The sequence below is a fragment of the Myzus persicae genome, unplaced genomic scaffold, assembly GCF_001856785.1.
Source record: "Myzus persicae strain clone G006 unplaced genomic scaffold, MPER_G0061.0, whole genome shotgun sequence".
Lineage (NCBI taxonomy): Eukaryota > Metazoa > Arthropoda > Insecta > Hemiptera > Aphididae > Myzus > Myzus persicae.
The window spans coordinates 1-19,984 of record NW_019103984.1 but is presented as its reverse complement, the minus strand read 5'-3'; the positions used below and the strand labels follow the sequence as shown (position 1 = coordinate 19,984).

Below are 19,984 nucleotides of genomic sequence, written 5' to 3'. Positions count from 1 at the left end.
AAGATAGCGCTGACCCCGTTTGCTATCGCTCGTGTGTGTATACTGTATAAGTTCAAGGAAATGGTATCGTCCCACGCTCTTGTGGTTAGATTTGCGATATCTTGAGTCGTTTTGTTATTAACGTAGTTATTATAATATTTGTTTTTAAACTATTTAATATTTATTATATTATTGTTTAAATTAATTTCGTGCGAGCGTCTCTAATCTCAATCATGATTTACTCTTTTATATTTGTTCGCGCCAAGCTTATCCGTGATTATGAACACCTCTCGGTTCGAGAGATCAAGCGCCGTCCGGTCAGTTGGAACGTACGGCGTCTGGGCAACACTGCTGTGGTTGTCGTTACACTCTCACCATTGTTTTAAAATATACTCAATTCATTTATTGTGTCGAAGAATACACTTTGTGCGTTGCATGCGTTTTTATTAATATTATAATAATATATTGCTATTTGTTGTGTTGTGACTAGAGGTGCGGTCGTTGCACGTTACCCAGGTCTAACTTCATACCTTTTGTTTGTTTTGTTGAGTATTTCGTTTTGACGTATTTTGTCACATTGTGGGTAGGCTGTTGTTTACGCTCGATTAGTTTTGATCTGTTATTTATATATACCATGTAACGTCACAGCATTTTTTGCAGTAATATTATCAATGTCATAAACATACCTGTACCTATAGTACCATTAATAAACATACCTTATCTATATATTGTTATGAATATCGCGCGCTAATGAAGAAATGACCGCAGTGCTATGCAATAAATGTTCCCCGTCCCCCCCGTCCTCGTGCAGTGTTCGTCTTCGACGTGCCGCGGTTGCCCGCCGCCCGTCACCTCCAGCGTTTTTGTCGCGTCCGTCGGTGCACTCGCCGCAGTACAGTTATCAAAATTCCACATTATTGTAAAAGTCCCGCAATACACCTACCCTACGCTTCCCCACCTCAACATCTCAACTATCAACACCGGCCACCGTCCAGCCAGCTCCGTCGGACTGCCGACACTACCTTTTCCAACGCCATTTGAACCAGTCGTGGCTCTTTTTCGTGCGCCCAGCCTCACCGTTAATTCAGCTGTCCAAACCACGTGTCCACACAAGCACATATATACCCGGTGAAGTTCGTTTTTCTTTCTTCAACATCGCTGTGTCCACGCCATGATGTGCTAAACGTCACCACGGGCTCGATGTCTGGCGAAGCAACCTTCAGCCACTGACCGATGCAGATGGGCCATGTCGACCGCGTGTGTGTCGACGGCCATCTGGCCAGCCCATCGCAGCCGTCGGTCAACCGTCAGCAGCCTCGTCGTCCATCAATATAATATTGTAATGTATTAAAATCCACCCCCCCCCCCATATTCCTTTTTATTTGCGTTAGGATAACTTTTTAAGATGTGTCAACTGTTGCGCCTGGCGCAGTTTTTTTTTGTTACCTCCCATCCTTACCGTCCTTAGCGATATGCCGGACGGTAACCCTATGGTTGGCGAAATAAAATTTAATATAAAAATAATATGTGTTCCGCCGAACCTCGTGGGCTGATCCGTGGGTTCGCTCAGTCCAAAGCAAATATATATTCTTTACCTAATTCCCGTCCCACTTTTATTATACTCACATGACTGCCATGTCCCAACATTATTGTGTATGTTATTATGTGTTAAACGCATGTGCCCAAATAATACACTCTTTTGTAACAATTGCCATGAGGCAACAATTATTATCTTTTTCGAAATTGCCAGTTTATTATTATTATTATTATTCACAAATATCTATTATTGCACGTTGTGCTTCATTGTAAAATACAATACCTCTGATTACCCTAACTTTCTTTTGTTATTTAATTTATATTTTTTTTATATTATGTCTTCTTTTCCCCTTTTTTAAATAAATCTTTGGTGTTCATTCACCACTGCGTGTACAAAGCCTATGAGTTCCACCGACTTAGCCTTCGGGCTAACACGCGGTGCGGCTCATAGTTCACGACCGAAGTGTTCCCCTTTGGTCGTGGGTAGCTTTTGGTAGCCTAGCAAACTACCAAATTCTTACAACCAATACCATTATTTTATACGTTTAGTTCACATTTCGGGTCTTAGTAAATTTGTTCGAGTTTTCTGTTTTGTTTTAATTTTTCGATTTAATTATATCATACCTTACAATGGAGTGAGATTGTCTCAAACGAACAAAAAACCGTGCATTGGTTAAACGTACTGCTATAGTCAATCGTATTAGATCTATTCTTGACCTAGGATTGTCCGGTGAATCCCGTCTGAGCTCCCGGCAAAAGTTTTAAATTTCGGTCAATGATCTCGCAGATTTGGGGGGTAAACTCGTGATTGAAAATGATGCATTTTTAGATGCTTTAATCGATTTGGGCGAGGAGACAGAATTCTCAAGCTCATCCGAGGTAGAGGCAAACAACATGGTGGTTTCAACCAAAGGTTTGGCTATTAATTTTTTGTCCTCATCGAATTTACCCGGTAGAGTAATTGAAGAGCCAAGATGTGGTTCAGAGTAGGATGCAGCTAGAAGTTCAACTATACTAGGTCCAGTTAAATCGCCGATGGTAAAAGCGTCGGCAGTTCCGTCTCCACACTCAGTGCGATTGCCAGAAATTCCCCTTCCTCATTTCTCGGGTGACCTGGCAGATTGGCCAGTCTTTCGCGATAGGTTTGTCGCTGTAGTGGACAGTCCTTCTAATATTTCAAACATTGAAAAATTCTACTACCTTCTAAGCTGTCTTGAGCTTGAGGCATCCGAAGTTGTAAAGGGAATACCGGTTTAAAATGACACCTATTCGCTAGCTTGGAAGGCGTTAGTAGAACGGTTCGATAAACCCCGCAAGTTGGCGGCGTTAATCTTGGATGCGATGCTATCAGCTCCAATAGTTCAGCAAGAGTCGGCTTCCTCGTTGAATACATTTTTAAGTATTTTTGATGAAATGTTGGCATTCTTGAATCCCTTGAAAATCCGTTTTTTTGGCGATTTTCTTTTGTTTTCGATTGCCTTTCGATCTTAGCCTGTGACCTCACGTCGTCTGTTTGAAATGCCAAATTCGGAAGAGTACCCGAAGAAACAAGAATTATTCAAATTTGTAAAGAACGGAATCCAAGTGTTGGAGCTGGCAGGAAGAACTTCATCTTCCTCTGGTACCAAAGAGGGACATCTAAAACCGCTGAATTCCAAAAAGGAGTGGGCAAAGGGTCGAATGACATCTAAACCGCTACTGGCAACGCATTCATCCAGTACTCCGTCTTCAAAGTCCATTAAGTGTCCAAATTGTGATGGATCACATCAGCTAAGCAATTGTTCCGGATTCAAATAGCTGTCGGTAGATGATCGATATGTATTAGTATCGAAACACAGACTTTGTATGTTGTGTTTTAGCAATCAACACTGGTCCAACAAGTGCAAGGAAAGTTGTCCCAAATGCAAACGTCGTCACCACTTGCTCCTTCATAGAGATCCTGAAACAAGTCAGAGCTCTGTAGCTCAGAAGCCGCCGGTCGTGATTGTTGGCTCTCAACCTTCTCTGTCTGTGCTACTTGGTAACGGGTCACTTCCCCGTCTCCATTTCACCGTCGAACATTTCCCCGTAAACACTTCCCCGTAAGACATTTTCCCGTCTAATACGTTTTACCGTGCGACATTTCCCCGTCCCCGTAATTTGTAAAATATTGGCACATAAAATATTGTCAATGTATACGGTTCAATAATAGTTATTTCTGATAACGTTGACGGATTTACGGGAGGTGCATTTTCACAACGCCTTAGTCTTTGGACCGTTTTCTTCATTGTGGCTACTGAAGGTAAAGCGCCAGAAATTGCTTGAGATGAGATAGTAGATATAGTATTAGTAACTATTTGATGAGGAGTTGAACTTACTTGACTGGATGCTGTCTTTTTCAACTCGTTAATAATAGTTTTAGTACTAATTTCTATTATGTTGGGTGTGTGGTTGTGAGTGTTTTTATGCAGAATAACTTCATCATTTACTGTATGTGCCCGTCCACGACACTTGTACATATTATATTTGATGCATTTCCAATATGTTTTTTCATTTTTCGTATAGTCCTTTTCAAAAATATATTCCGCATGTACTAATAAATTTTTTCCTTTGGTACTTTTTACGTAAGTCATTTTAAAATAGTAAAAAAAAAAAAATAGGTTTACTGAAAAAATCTAATGTACCTATTACGAACGTGACGGCGTATAACGAAAATAATATAACGACGCGACAGTTATCGAAACACTGTTAAACTATTTCAATTTGTTAGTTTTACTAATGCATACCGGATCCGTTTAAGGATAACGTATATCGTACATCGATAACGTACCAATATCTTTATAGGTAATTTATATTTGATAAAACCTATAAGAATAAATATATATCTAAGTTAATTTGTCCGTACAAGGTGCAATATAAGCTATATAAACATTTATACTATCTTTATTTGTTATATCTTATATATATCCTTCTTTTGACGGAGAAATGTCCAACGGGGAAAATCGCTGGACGAGGAAATATCGGACGGGGAAACGGTAACGGGGAAATGTATTACGGGGATCTGTCCATGAATCGTGCTACTTGGTACCTCGGTAATGATGGTTCGAGATGCTGGAGGAAATGTTCAACCTGTTAGAGCTCTTCTTGATTCAGGTTCGCAGATCAGCATCATCTCAAAGGATTGTATAGACGGTTCTGTCTTAGACCGTTGAGATGGACAGGCTCACTGACAGCCGACAGGGCTCTCTGGGCAGTGTGTTCCAGAGGTTTTAGGAAAGGTCTAATTAGAAGTGCAATCTTGTCATGATCCAGTTCCGGTCATAACAGTTAAGGCGTGGGTTTTACCTATCATAACGGCAGATCTGCCAAGCCAAAAGTTGAAAGTCGGCGAAAGGGAAGGCTATTCCCATTTGAAGCTTGCAGACCCCAGCTTCGGTGGAATTATTGTTATACGTCTTTCCACAGGTGTGGGTTAGTGAGCAATGCTCACTCGGCCATGGTCTCTCGACGGCATATAGCTCTGCTTTTGGATGGGTGGTAATCGGTCCGGTTTCACAGGACGCTAGCCCTAGTGCGCATTGTCTATAAGCGACGCTTGACCCGTCTATGGAGTCACTAATGAAGAGATTCTGGGAGGTGGAAGAGCCAGAAGAGGCGCCTCCACAGTTCACAGACGAGGGATGCTGTGAAGCCAAGTTTAAGGCAGAAACCGGCATCGACGAGGCTGGTCTTTACAGTGTTCCGTTACCATTTAGGCAGAATATGCCTCTTCCAACATTTAACGGAATGAAACACATAGCAACCAAACGTTTTGAACATCTAGAATAGAAGCTGGCTCAAAATGAAGAGCTGGGAATGGCCTATCGTGAATTCGTGGGGCCAATATGAAGCCTTGGGCCACATTACTGATGCTCAAAGCCTAGGACTTTTTATGATTCCATATCACGTGTATGGAAACAAGGGAGTAAATTACGCGTCGTGTTTGATGCTTCCGCTCGCTGTTATTCAGGTCAGTCTTTGAATGACACGTTGTATGTTGATCCTAAGCTTCGAAGTGATGTAGTTGACGTTCTACTTGGATTTTTTATTGCATTCACTTGGATTTCGCATTCTCCTCGGACATATGCAAAATGTACAGGTAGATCCAGGTGAATGCAGAATACCGGCAGTACCAGTATATTTTATGAAGGGCTTCACCGGTAGATGCATTGAAGGAGTTTGCTCTTAACATTGTGACATATGGCGTCAATAGTGCTCCATTCTTAGCTCTGAGAGTGTTGCATGATATTGCCGATCGTTGTGGTTCAAGGTCACAATCAGTTCAAATGGCTCTTCGGCTACAAACCTATATGGAATATGCACAGGAGCAGAGACATTCGACGAAGCTGTTCAGTTGCAACAGTCTCATCGAAACGTTAATGACGTATGGGTTCGAACTCAAGAAATGGTCCAGTAACACTCCTGCACTACTAGAGGGAATACCTAAAGGTACGGTTTCCTATGTGCGACTGGCCGCATACGACTGAACGCAACGACTATTCGCAACTACTGATCTATATTTAAACTGCGAACGTGGTTTCCAATGCGCGATCGACCCGTGCGTGTCGAAAATAGTCGTTGCGGCTTGCGACTGTAGTGATCCGATAGCAGTGTTGTCGATGAGTCGCATGCGAATTCAATCAACAGTTTATTTTTTAAGTAATTTATGACGGATCTAGTATAATTATGTCGAAAACTATTATGTCAAAATTTTTGCCCAACGAGGACGAAATTTTAGTTGTGGAAGTAGAGAAGCAACGCGCTATTTATGATAGTTCTCTCTAACAACACAAAGACTACGGATATGTAAGTACAGTGAAACTTCTGAATAGCGGACACTCTCGGTCGCCGAAATTTTGTCCGCTATTTAGAGGAAAACATTTTTTTTAACAAATAAATAAATTCAATAATTTTATTTTATATTATTTTTACATTAATTGAATACACAATAAAACTAACATTTATGAAAAAAAAACAGTTACCTAAATTTTTATTTTATTTTTACATTAATTAAATACATACACCTTAAAAAAATAAAAACTAACATTTCTGAAAAAAATCTGTTACTCTAGTTTGTTTACTAATTGCAGGCGTAGTTATTTCGCATTTTCTAATTGGACTGTGTTTGAGAACAATGAACTATTCTGCACCTCGATAGAAGAAATATATTTACGTATGTCTTTTACTGCTAGCAATGCCTCTCGTAGACTTCTTATTTTTGGAATTTCTTGATCTTTGGACCCATTATTTTCTTCATCACTTTCTTCTTCATTTTGTGTAGACATGCTCGTAGTATCAGATGAATTTTCGATATCGGCGTCGTAAGTCTCTACGCAATCGTCTAGTGTTATGTAGTCATTTTCCGTAATTGTATTGTCAATCACTTTAATAAGATTGCCAAGTTCTTCTATTGGTGTAAGTAGATCATCAACGTCTGTAATATTGTTATTACGATGCCTAAAGCCGGACCGCAAAAAGCATTTCTTCACTGTTTCGGGTTGAATGTTTTTTGAAGATGAAGACACCCAGTAAATTGCATCCAACACGTTGATAGGTTGACTTGAATTGGCATCCAAATCGGCAACAGCTTTACGTAACAATTGCGTACGATATAATTTCTTAAACTGATAGATTACTCCTTGGTCAAGCGGTTGACAATGAGATGTCATGTTAGGTGGAAAAAACACAAGTTCAATATTTTTCATTTTTAAATGTGGATGAGGAGCCGCGTTGTCTAAAAAGAGTAAAACTTTTCTTTTATTTTGACCCATTTTGTTATCAAATTTCATAAGCCACTCAGTCATTATTTCAGTCGTCATCCAGGCTTTTTTGTTCTAATACCAATCGACGGGAAAGTTGTTAATATCCAATTTTTTGAAGGCTCGTTGACGTTTAGCTTTGCCTATGACGACTGGCCGTTCAAACTCACCCAACATGTTAGAACACAAAAGTACAGTTAAACGTTCTTTTGAAATTTTTCCTCCGGTACATATCTCATTTTTAAACGCCATGGTTTTATCAAGTAGAACTCTATAAAACAATCCCGTTTCATCTGCATTAAAAATATCGCATTCTGCGTAATTTGCTATAATTTCTGGTATTTTTGCTTTCCAGTTATTGACGGCCTCTTCATCAACACTTGCTGCTTCACCACAAACTGATTTAAAAGAAATATTATTTCTTTTCCGAAATTTTTCAAGCCAGCCATTAGAGCCTTTAAAATCAAATCCGTGCATTTCAGCGATTTGCTTACTTTTTTCTTGAAGCATCGGTCCTGAAACAGGAAGATTTTTTTCTCGTAATTTTGAAAACCAGTTTAATACTTCATTGTCGATTATAGAGGTTTCTTTTTTTTTTAGCTTTGTCCATTTCCGTTTCTCTTCTCCATTTTCAGCCCAAATTTTGTGAAGAGCGTCTTTATTTGCTATAATATCAGCAATTTGTGTTTTACTAACACTAAATTTGTCTGCTAATGCACGAACGCCCATTGTATTTGATGTTCGAAATTCCAGAATGTCTATTTTTTCTTTTAAAGTTAATCGTTTTCTTTTGCTAGCCATAGTGCAATAAAGTTCGTATAAACAATACGTATAATAAATTCGCACTACAATAAACGTTGGCATCACAACACAACTAAACGTATAAAGGACAATGCATTATAGTTATAATACTTCGTTGACGCGATAATATTTCAATGACTGAACGGATAAGATAAGATTTTCATATACAGTATAATAATGTACACATAAGATAACTTAATAATTCAGGTTTTTATTCAGGTATTCCAAAATAATTCTTAATTTAAGATAAAAATAACTAATATCAACGTCATAAAAGTGTCCGTTATTTAAAGTGTTCTGTATTTAGAGGTTTTCCTATACATAAATAGTGAACATTTTTCCGTCCCCGAAAAAACGTCCGCTATTTAGAGGTATCCGCTATTTAGAGGTGTCCGTTAAGGGAGGTTTCACTCTAAATGCTGGAGCAATATTTCGGCTGTAGTTGGAAAATCACGTAAGTGCTATAAGTAGGTACCTATAGAGTAATATTTTTTAGAACGTTGCATAATAGTTAAGGTTGAAGCTAATATATTCAGTTAATAAACAATTTAATTCGTATATAGTTGAGGATTGCAAAAATAGATGGCGGAATATACCTGATACCTACATGGGGCCAAGTATGAAAAATCAGAGTATGTTAAAAGAATGAACGACAGAACAGCAATAATAAATAGCTTACAAGCCCAAAATGAAGCAATGTTGGGTAGGGAATCATCTACTGATGAGATAGATTTATTTTTTAGGAGCATTGCGATTTCAGTAAACAAGCTACCTCCCAGAGGCAAAACTGAAGCTAAACTTAGTATATTATCTTTAGTTGCACAGCTCGAAGATAAATACTTAGGTGACGCTTGAGTGCAATACACTCAACCAACGATTCAAACACCCACGCAAATGATGTTTCAAACACCCTCTAAATCTACAACAGATTTCAACAATATTATATCACTTTCAAGCACACCATCTCCATGCCTCAGTTCTTTGTCGGCTACTCTTCAAGGATTTGAGCCATATATGTACAATCAATAAATCAATAACCAACAACTATAACTACCTATATCTAAATATATGTATGTATATTATAATAATTATTCAAAGACATTTATAATTATTATTTTATAGGTTGTTTTTAATATTTTAAGTGAAATACAAGAATACACAATGTTACATAATGTTTATAAGTATTGTTTTTAATTTTAATACGTTTAAAGTTTTTATTTGTTTTCTTATTTGATATTTAAATTTTAAATATTAAAGTTACAACAAGTGAAGTTAAATAGTAATATAAATAACTTATATGTTATTCTGCCACGAAAATGCTCCTTCATTATTAAAAAAGTCCTTATATGCTTCTCTGACGTCAAATCCTTCAGCGTTTGCAAAACCACCTCCTCTTGCAATTGGTATTATATTGTTAGGTACTGGTTCTCTCGAGTCAAATTCTTTAAATGCTCGTCCATTTTCTTCTAAATATGCATCTCTTAGCATGTTATGCAAACAGCAAGCTACTGTGATTAGGTCATCACATGTCGATGGTTCAATATTTATAGGCTGGTAAAAGACGCGAAAAACCTGGCTTAAGAAACCAAACGCATTTTCCGTCACTCGCTTGGCACGACTTAACCTATAATTAAATATAGACTTTGTCTTATCGTCTCTGGAGGCTTGTCTCGTATATGGTTTCATTATATGAGTGTGGAGCTTAAAAGTTTCATCCACCACAATAACATGAGGTAAAATTGTTGATGACCCAGGCAGTTGTTTTGCTTCTGGAAAACCAAATGACCCATATAATATTTTTTTACCCATGTTCGACTTTAAAAATATTCCGCTGTCACCTTCTCTACCAAACGAACCAATGTCTACAGCAATACATTTTTAGTTGGCGTCAACCATAGCCAGCAGTACAATTGAAAAATAATCTTTATAGTTGAAAAAAAGTGATCCAGTGTTGTTAGGACTTCTTATTCAAACGTGTTTTCCGTCAATTGCCAAAATGCAATTCGGAAAATTCCATTTTGTCCAAAATTCGGAAGCTTTGACATTAAAATTTACGGTTGATATGTCAGGAAGAAATATTGGTGCTAAATATTTTCTTAAAGCTGATAATGTTTTTTTGACAATAAGACTGATATAGCTATGTGAAATCCTAAATGCAAACGACAATGATCTAAATAATTCCCCTGTTGCAAGGTACCTACAAATTAAACAAAATATATTAATTTTTATAGGTTTAGGTAACTAATACTTTAAATTTTGCTTATTTTGAAATATAGGTAGGCATTTTTATCACTGTTGTGAAGAATTTTATACGACTACGCCACTACGGTAACTACCAATTATCATTATTATTTAACTAAAGTACCTACATTATAATTTAAACATTTGAATAAATGTAATTTTACTACTTATTTTAATTAATTATGAATAATGAATGGAATACAATATTTAAAAATAAATAAATATATTTACCTTAAAGTAACTGCTAATTTTTCTTCAGGTTGAATTGGTTTTTAACTCGTTTAGATGGAGGTAATTGTATATCATCCTTTATCAACGATAGAATGAACATAAACTGGTCATAATTTGTACGGAAAAATTCGCGAAATTTCTGTTTACTGTTATGTAAATGTCCATTTATTAGAATTTCATAAAAACCTTCATGTCCTCGAGTTGTAAAAAAACTATCTATTGATTTTCTTTTATTAATTTCTAATGTATTATACATTTCATCTTCTTCTTCCTCCTCCTCTAATAGAAGACTAATTATTTTATTATTGTTAATAATAATTTTCTCCATCGCAGTTCGTACAACTTGTAAGGTACAACAATAGTTATTAAAATAAAAAGTTATAAACTAAACACGTCCGCACACTACTAAGTATTGGAATAAAATGAACAATTACACCAGCCTCAAAGTAAAGTCGCATTTAGGAAACCAGTCGGCACGCAGCGCTCAGTAGTTGCGACTAGTCGTTGCGGCCAGTCGTTGCGGCTAGTCGCAGATAGAAAACCGTCCCTAAGGAGGATCGCGTGTCAGGCTCATTATCGTTTGAAGATGAAAAATCCACTATCCATACTATCTTAATTCGTGGGTGCTATGCAACGAAATCGTTTTGAGCAAATTTTTTCATATTATTATTTCTGTGATAATAGCAAATTTGACGAGCATGACAAATTTTCCAAAATAAGACCACATGCTAAATTCAAGATTTTTGATACACACACCACATCAACAATTTCATAGTATAGATGAATCAATGGTTCCATACTCCGGCAGACATGGCTGCAAACAGTTTATAAGGGGCAAGCCTATTCGATTTGGTTTCAAAATTTGTATTGGGACACTGAGATTAGGCTATGTAGTCTGGATATCTCCCTTATCGAGGAAGAAATGATGATCTTCAAAATACTGAGCTTGGTCTGGGTGCGTCAGTTATCCTATCTTATGCAAATAATTTATTGGCACAACGTATAGCTCCATATCATTTGGTACTTGATAATTTTTTCACTGGTTTGCCGTTTTTAGAAAAGTTGAGTGAAGTGGGTTTATATTGAACAGGGACAATACGCTCAAAGAGAACAAAGAAATGCCCCATAAATTTGGCTGCAATGAAAAAAAAAGAAAGAGAACTTTATAAACACTAGAAAGAATCCACTAATTTATCATTTAAGTCATTCGTCACAGTAATACTAATATTCAAGGCTGGGCAAACAATTTTTTTTAATTCGTTAAGTTAAGTAGTTTTAAAATAACAAAGTTAAGTTAAATTAAAAGTTACTTAATTTTTTTCGTTAACTCGTTAAGTTAACTTTGAAAAAAAAGAGTAACTTAACTTAGTTTATAGTTAAAATTTTCCAATTTACAAAGCAAAGGCGGGGTTTTCGATGGCATGGTAATAATCGGGTAACGCCACGGCCCGAATCGGGCGCTGCAATCGGTTGGTGGTTAGTGTGGGCGGGCAACGTTGCAATCGCTAGTAGTCACGTCTGGACGTCTGGTCGGCGGTGTCACAGCGATTTCGAGAGAGGTTCAACATTCCGCGATCGACCGTGTTTCCAACAAATGTAATTTATTAGTCAGTGCCGTGTGAATGCTCCGTATGATCGCCGCGTACGACGTCGAGTTAATTATAATTAAATTATCAACTTGTGATGGGAGTTTTCGTTCCTATCGTTCCAGGTCCGAAAAAGGAACGAGTTCAAATGGTTCGTTCACAAAATATATTATAGTTCACAGTGTACGGGCCCGGTTATTACTGAGCGGCGGAACCGGTATTCCGTTAACTGAAATAATTATAACTCAATTGTAATATATTGACCGCCGTAAACACATTATCACAAATATTAATAATCGATATTTTTTATGTTTTATAATTAAGATTAGGAATAGGTATTTATAAATTATAAAATAAAAAACCCAACTGTGTTTTTTGCAGTCTTTGCATTTATATTACAATAACAATAAATTCAATAAATTACTATTTAAAATAATAATAGTACAAAAAATGATTAGGAACTTACCTAAAATATGTATTAATTGTATTATAGATTGCCATTTAAAAACATTAATGTTTCCATATTTTTTTATGGAAAGTCTATTACGCCTGTCTATTTGTGCGTATCCGGCTTTAGAAAACGTTCGTTCGCATGGAACTGATGTTGAATCTTTGTAACATCAAATGGTATATATTTGGATATATACGTTTCATTTCCTTCTACCATACAAGAGGATCTGATTTCCTTGGGATTAAAGGCTCATTAAGAAATTTATCTAATTCCACAATTGTATTGGGAGTGTCAGTTCTCACTGTTGTAACTTCTTTTACCTAAAAAAATATAATATGTAATAGGCTATTTATTATCATAAATTATCGTTATTTGATAAATTGTTTAAAAATTTAAATTAAAATTCATACCTGTGAATCAAATTCTTTCCATATATCAAAGGTTTCTTTTTTTTCAGTTGACATAGTGATTTGTTCGTCATCTGTAACCATATTTTCTTCTTGATTAATAGATTGTCTTTTGTGTTTAATTATACTTGAAATGCCCACGACGTTTTGATAAGTACGGATATCCTAATATGTTTCGCTACTAAATCTTTTTTTTTTAACGTGGATCAATTAAAGCTGCTTCAGCAAAAGTAGAATTGTCATCCATACCGGAAAATCTCTTTTCGGCTTTTTGTTTAATTTTTTTGTGATAAAACAAAAGTAATTAATAGTTATAGCACATTGAGTTAACATATGAATATATTTTTCAATATCTACACAAGTTCTTCTTGAAAATAAAACAAAGATCGCCAATATATCTTAATTTAATCAGGTGTCGTAATTATTAATAGTTACGGTACACTACAGTGTACTTTGGGTCTGAAAAATAATATGCATTACGACATAATGCGATATTCGCTTATCAAATAATTTCCCACCACGTTTACGAGAAAAAAAATGATCCTACGAGTTTCGACCAAAGACCTTTATTAAATCGTCTTGGCATTTTCATCTGAGAACTTGAATTTTAAAAATATCGGTCGAAAATTCAAATCCATAAATTCTAAGTACCAAAAAAGGAAAAAAATTAATAACTCCCAAACGAAAAGTCTGATTACCTATCATGATTTTGTTACTGTTTGCTTCATAACAAAAAACTCTATGCGGTATACAGAAAAAAAGTGCTCCCATCGGTCGATATATACGTGTTCCGCACCGACCAAATCCAAAAAATGGAAAATCCCAAATTTTGACGAGTAAGACAGAGGTAAAAACGGCTCCTAAGACACCGATTTCGACGTTCTACGGAAAAACGAACCAATAAGTCATTTTATCCTTCAGTTTTTACCTAAACATTATGAAGTTGTATTTTTCTGATAGGCCAAAATGTGTAGAGTAGCTACATATAACATTTGTCATAGTACTATGGTTTTTTTTTCTTTTAATTACTGGGAAAAAATATTTTTTATGGCGATCTAAAATATCGTCATTTTCACCTCATTATTTCGGTCTCAGGGCTGATTGTAGTTTCCCAACAGTAAAATAAGACTAAGAATACGATTCTTAACAATTAACAAAAAAAATCAGTTCGATAAGTGTAATATTAAAGAAAATAGGTTTTTACAGAATTTTATAAAAAGTCGGGACTGCTTACGTATACCTGCGAATATGTTATTTCTTAACTCTGCGGACCAAATGTAGTAGAAAAAATATATTTCCCAACTAAACTCTATAAATTTATATTTTTCTGATAGATAATATTCACACAGAATCTTTATGTATACAAAACTTACCGTAACTTCAAATATTTTTCCAGAAATCACATTTTGAACGTAAATATTTGGCATATTTTCATCATTTTAGCTGGTTATTTTGGTTTTGAACATAAACAAGAACATCGATAATAGTAAATAAAATATATATATATAAATAATAATTAAAATCAAATAATTGAAATAATAAATTTTTTTGTCGAAAACTGTTATATTTAAAGAATAAAACAGCTAACATTTCAATATTTTGGATAGTTACAATACATTTATTAATATATAAAATTATTAATTTAATAAATATATACAATTATTAATTATTTAAATATATAACATTACTATTTATATTAATATTGCTATGGACTGACGTCCCGCCATATACGTATAATATACTTAAGGTCGGCAAAGGCACTCACGCGATTGTTCACACTACGATGTGATTCAACTGGGGATAGCTCCTTGAAATAATTAGGATAATATCTACGGTCATTGTGTGCTTAGTTCTGAGAACTCAACAAACGAAATTGCTTTGCGAAAGAGATATGGAGATAAAAAGAATTAACGTTGACACGAATTGACTATGATTAATATATTATAATACATATTCTTTGAATAATACAATGCCAAATATCGATGTCGACAGCCGCGTGGGAAGAGACCATTTCCTGGAACTCACACGTGCAATAGTAGACGGGGTCAGCGCTATCTTATCGATAGGCGAGTTTAGGCTTATATAACAGGGACCCAGCCACCCGACATTCAGACGTGATTTACCAGAGCCAGTACAAGCACCTTCACGCCAGTCGATTCTCTGATAAATTTCAGTGTTATAAAATATTATTACATGTCAAATAAAGTCTATGTTCACAATAATCAAAATTGATTTAGAAATTATTTACACCTTGTCGTCTTTCATCTTGTACACCACAATCTGTAGGCTGGACCACTACAATATATATGTTACGGGCAAAGTGGAAAATTCGGACAATGTATACAATGTCCGAGGTATATTGGGCAATGTAAATTGTGAAGTATTTATACAAATAATCTGCATAATATATTTTGTTAGATGATCCTGGTAAACTAATATGAACTTATAATCGCCATCTGATTGTGCTTGCATATCGATCAAGTCAATTTGACAGCGAGAATTCATTTCAGAAGATATGATTGGTTTTAAAACCAACCTTTTTTAGCTGTACTTCCCTTATTTTTACACGATTCGCAATTATTTAAGTATAACATTATTACATCTCTAGTTATATTTTTGTACTTTTTATTAATCTCGTGTTCCATTCTATTTCTATCTCCATGTCCAATTGACAAATGAACTTCATGTATAATATCATATAACTGAACATTATGCACATAATATTTTATTACCTTTAAATACATTTAAAATTTAATTAATTAAAACAAAATTGTAATACTCTTATATAAATAACCTTATAAACGAGTATAATTAAATTAGTATATAATATCATTGATTAGGTATAATAATGTTATGCAGATTATTTGTATAGATACTTCACAATTTACATTGACCAATATACCTCGGACATTGTATACAATGCCCGGTCACTGTATACGATGCCCGGACATTGTATACATTGTCCGAATTTTCCACTTTGCCCGTAACATATACATAAAAAAAAATATTTCTCAAATACTTTGTCTTTAAGTTAAGTTATATGAAATAAGTACATTAACAATAGTCTTTTCGTTTGTTTGTTGAACAGGGTGAGGAGGAGGCGGCACCATATATCCAGAATCATCAATTGTTGATCGTATTGGTTTTCCTGTAAACAATTAAATAAATGAAAATGTATTAGTTAAAAATATTTAAATAAAAAAAAATTATTTATTTGTTTATTTGATAATTGTATAACCTGTGGGGAAATTGAAGGTTTGGTTTTTTTTATTTTGCTGCATTGAACAGCTATTTCTCAAGTTATTTATGTATAATAATAAATAGTAATTGTCAATTGATAACAAATTTGATATTGATAGGTGATGATTAAAGGCATAGAATCTTAATTCATAACAGCTGATATGTACAGAAAAGAATAAAGGTAATAATATCTAAATCATCATTTTATATTTCTGTGTGGTTACAACTGATATAATTATTAATTGTACCACGATTATTAATTATTATTAATTTATTATTTTATACCTACTTTAAGCGCTAACTATCTGACTAACGAACCCCTTACTCGTTGTGTGAGACAAGCAAATCTTGACCCCTCCTTCTCTTATATACTCTAGCTTATTTTTAATTTTTGCTGTAGTTGTATATTGCTGAAAGTTTTTTTTATTTTTTTATCATTTGTAATCTTAAATGCAAATATTATCTATGTTTCTATATTTGAACTGGGCTTCCGCTCGTCTTATTAATAAAAATAAATAAATAATCACAAAATTGAAAAAAAGACATTTGTGTATTTTTGTTCATATTATAGTAACTTCAATCAGTTCAATCTCCTATTGAGGAACAACCAGTGCAAAATCTATAGAACAGTGCCCCCAGCTCAAGCTTCACTTATAGTGGGTACTACAATTTTTAAATCATATTTTTGTTAATATTGTATATATATTCTATTGTTGCAACAAATATTTAATTAGTTAATTAATTAAAATTAAAATGTTAAAAATAACCTTTGCACGTGCAATATGTTTTTTTTTCTCTGGCTATATTCATTTTTGTATGGCGAGGAGGAGGCGGCACCATATATATTACCTTATACCATTATCTTACTATATAATCAGTGATGCCAAATGGTACGATCTTGGTGTCCCCCCCATTTTTTGTTTTACCAAGTTTGGCAGCACTGTATATAATACATTAAATATTGTACATGAAAAAATATTGATAAAGTAGATAGCATAAAATAAAAATGATCAATAGAAATTTAAGATTTAAATTTGTCCATAACTATATAAAAAAATGTATACATCTGATATTTTTTTTTTGTATTGCAAATGGATAATTTAAAAATATTTTTAGATTTAAATATTTTTCGAGCTGCTGGTTACATATTGATTACATTCATAATTACATGTTTAATAAAGTTACATTTTTGGATAGTCACAATATATATTTTTTCGAAGTAATTTAAAAAAATAAAAAACCATAGTAATATGACAAAAGTTATACGTAACTATTCTACACATCCTGGCCTATCAGGAAAATACAACTTAATAAGGTTCAAAACCGAAATAACTCTAAAATGATGAAAATATGCCAAATATTTACGTTCGAAATGTGATTTCTGGAAATATATATGAAGTTAAGGGAAGTTTCGTATATTTAAAGATTCAGTGTGATATTATCTATCAGAAAAATATAAATTTATAGAGTTTAGTTGGGAAATATATTTTTTCTACTACATTTGGTCCGCAGAGTTAAGAAGTAACGTAATGCATTTTTTATGTCATTATTAAACAAACACTTAACACGATTATTTTAACTGCAATGATATCTGTAAGTAACGGGGCTTGTGATAAAAGAAATGACAGCTTACCACAAAAATAAGGAATATTCTGAAGTCAATTCTGAAGATTTTGTTGATTTTATAAATTATTGTCACCAGCAAACATTGGCAACGAGCGAAGTTTTGTTTTTATACATTTGAGCTTCGAAAACCCCCTTTCACATGTTGTTTAAGTTGATGGCAATAAAAAACCAAACTTATAAATGACAAAAAAATTTGAAAATAAATTTGGCTGGCATGATAATTCTCGTACAATTAATAATCGTATAAATCGCATTACTGGGTCGATGAGTATGATGGAATAAAAAATTGGTATGTTTTGGATGAAATAACTGTCCGCCACCGATTCCCTGAAGCATCTGTCAACAGACTCCTGTTTCACGTCTGGCTACTATTTTATGTAACCACCCGGCACCCACACCTCCCCGGTCACCAACTTAACCAAAATTGGTAGGCAATAGGCACTGTTCTTAATTGACATTTTTAAAAATAAAAATAAAAAATATACACAATATCCAAAATTAAACACACAAAATCAACATATTATTTAAAATACTAAAACTTACTTTTCGTACAATTTTCCACAATCGTAACACGTTCCAAAATAGGAAAACTTATTTTTTTTTGAAATGGTGATGATCGTATTGCTAATAATGCTTTTTTATATTTTTCTGCGTTTTTGCAGCTCCAGATTTATAAATACGTTTCATGATTAATGATTATAAATGAATTGCGCACATTCATCACGATAAATAAATAGCCAATTACCAAATATACAACAGTATAACAATAACACCAAAAATATCGCGAACTATACCTAATTAGTCTGCTGTGGCGGCAACAACAATCGACAAAACGCGACTACAAGTTACAACAGCAGTGCAGTCGTATTGACAAATCATAACTGAATACTATGCAGTCGACGATATTTTTATAAATAAGTAATAAACTAATAACTATTGCTTATGGGCTGCGAAAAGACGCATTATTTGAAAATAATAACATTAAATTACAATATACATATAATATTAACGCGAACCCTGACGTAGGGAATAATTGGTTTAATAATAAACTATGAAATTATTGAAACATTTGAAAACTACAAAACGATAAATAATAATTATTAATAATATTACAGTTTATAAAGAAACAAATTTACGAAAACTAAAATTATATTTTTATTATAGAATTTAAACATTGAAGACGAATACATAAGCCATAAACATAATATTATTTAAGTAAACTTCCAAAAGTATATGTCTTATCTTCATCATTATTATATATATAAGTAGATATACACATAATATAGACGTACAGAATTGTACATCATATCATACATATTTTTGTATGCAATCGGGTAAGCGGGGCCCTCGTGCAGTCGTCCGAGCCATTGATTTTGAAACGAGAGATAAAACCTAACTTAACCTACAGTAGCGAAATTATTACAAAAAACCTTCTACTTGTTACAATGTTACTATTATAATTGTAACTTGACACTTGCACTAGTATGCATTACACTCACACTATAGATATAGGTTAGCATCAGATTATTGGTCCAATTTATAAGACCTGGCAATTTTTCTTTACCCTAGACCCCAAAAATATACCCCCCCCCCCCCCAAAAAAAAAAACGGAAAGGCCCCTAGCGGCCATAGCCAAGCCGAGACTGATATACGAACGATGGTAATCAAACTCTATATAGGTGCGGTGCATACCTCCTACTAGTTGCCTCTTGAAGCAAAAAAGTACAATGACTTTTATTCAAATGCCTCCCGACCCGACTGTATACAAGTTGAGTCATCTCGTTGTCTCTTAAATATTATCGAAAACGAAAAGGGTACAGTTTAACAACAGGCAAGTTTTAAATGTATAAGTGATTCCTAATCGATTCAAACGTACAATAAGTAGGTATTATTGATTTGTATTAATAATATTAATTTAATTTTTACACCAAAATCTTATAACTAATTATTATTAAAAATAATTATATGCATATTAGTAGACAGGTAGGCAATACTAGTAAATAAATAATGGTGTGCGAATTTCGGGCGTAGGCGTGCACAGGACCGTAGAGAGAAAAGTTCAGGCCAGGGAGGAAAATGTTTAAGGGCCCCTATTAGTGGTGGTTCCAG

At 34.3% G+C, this 19,984-nt stretch overlaps 1 pseudogene; it reads right to left on the bottom strand.

Annotated features, from left to right (window-relative positions):
• Positions 1-6,514: 6,514 nt before the first annotated feature.
• On the bottom strand, positions 6,515-9,256 carry LOC111037213 (annotated as a pseudogene).
• Between the last annotated feature and the right edge of the window lie 10,728 nt (positions 9,257-19,984).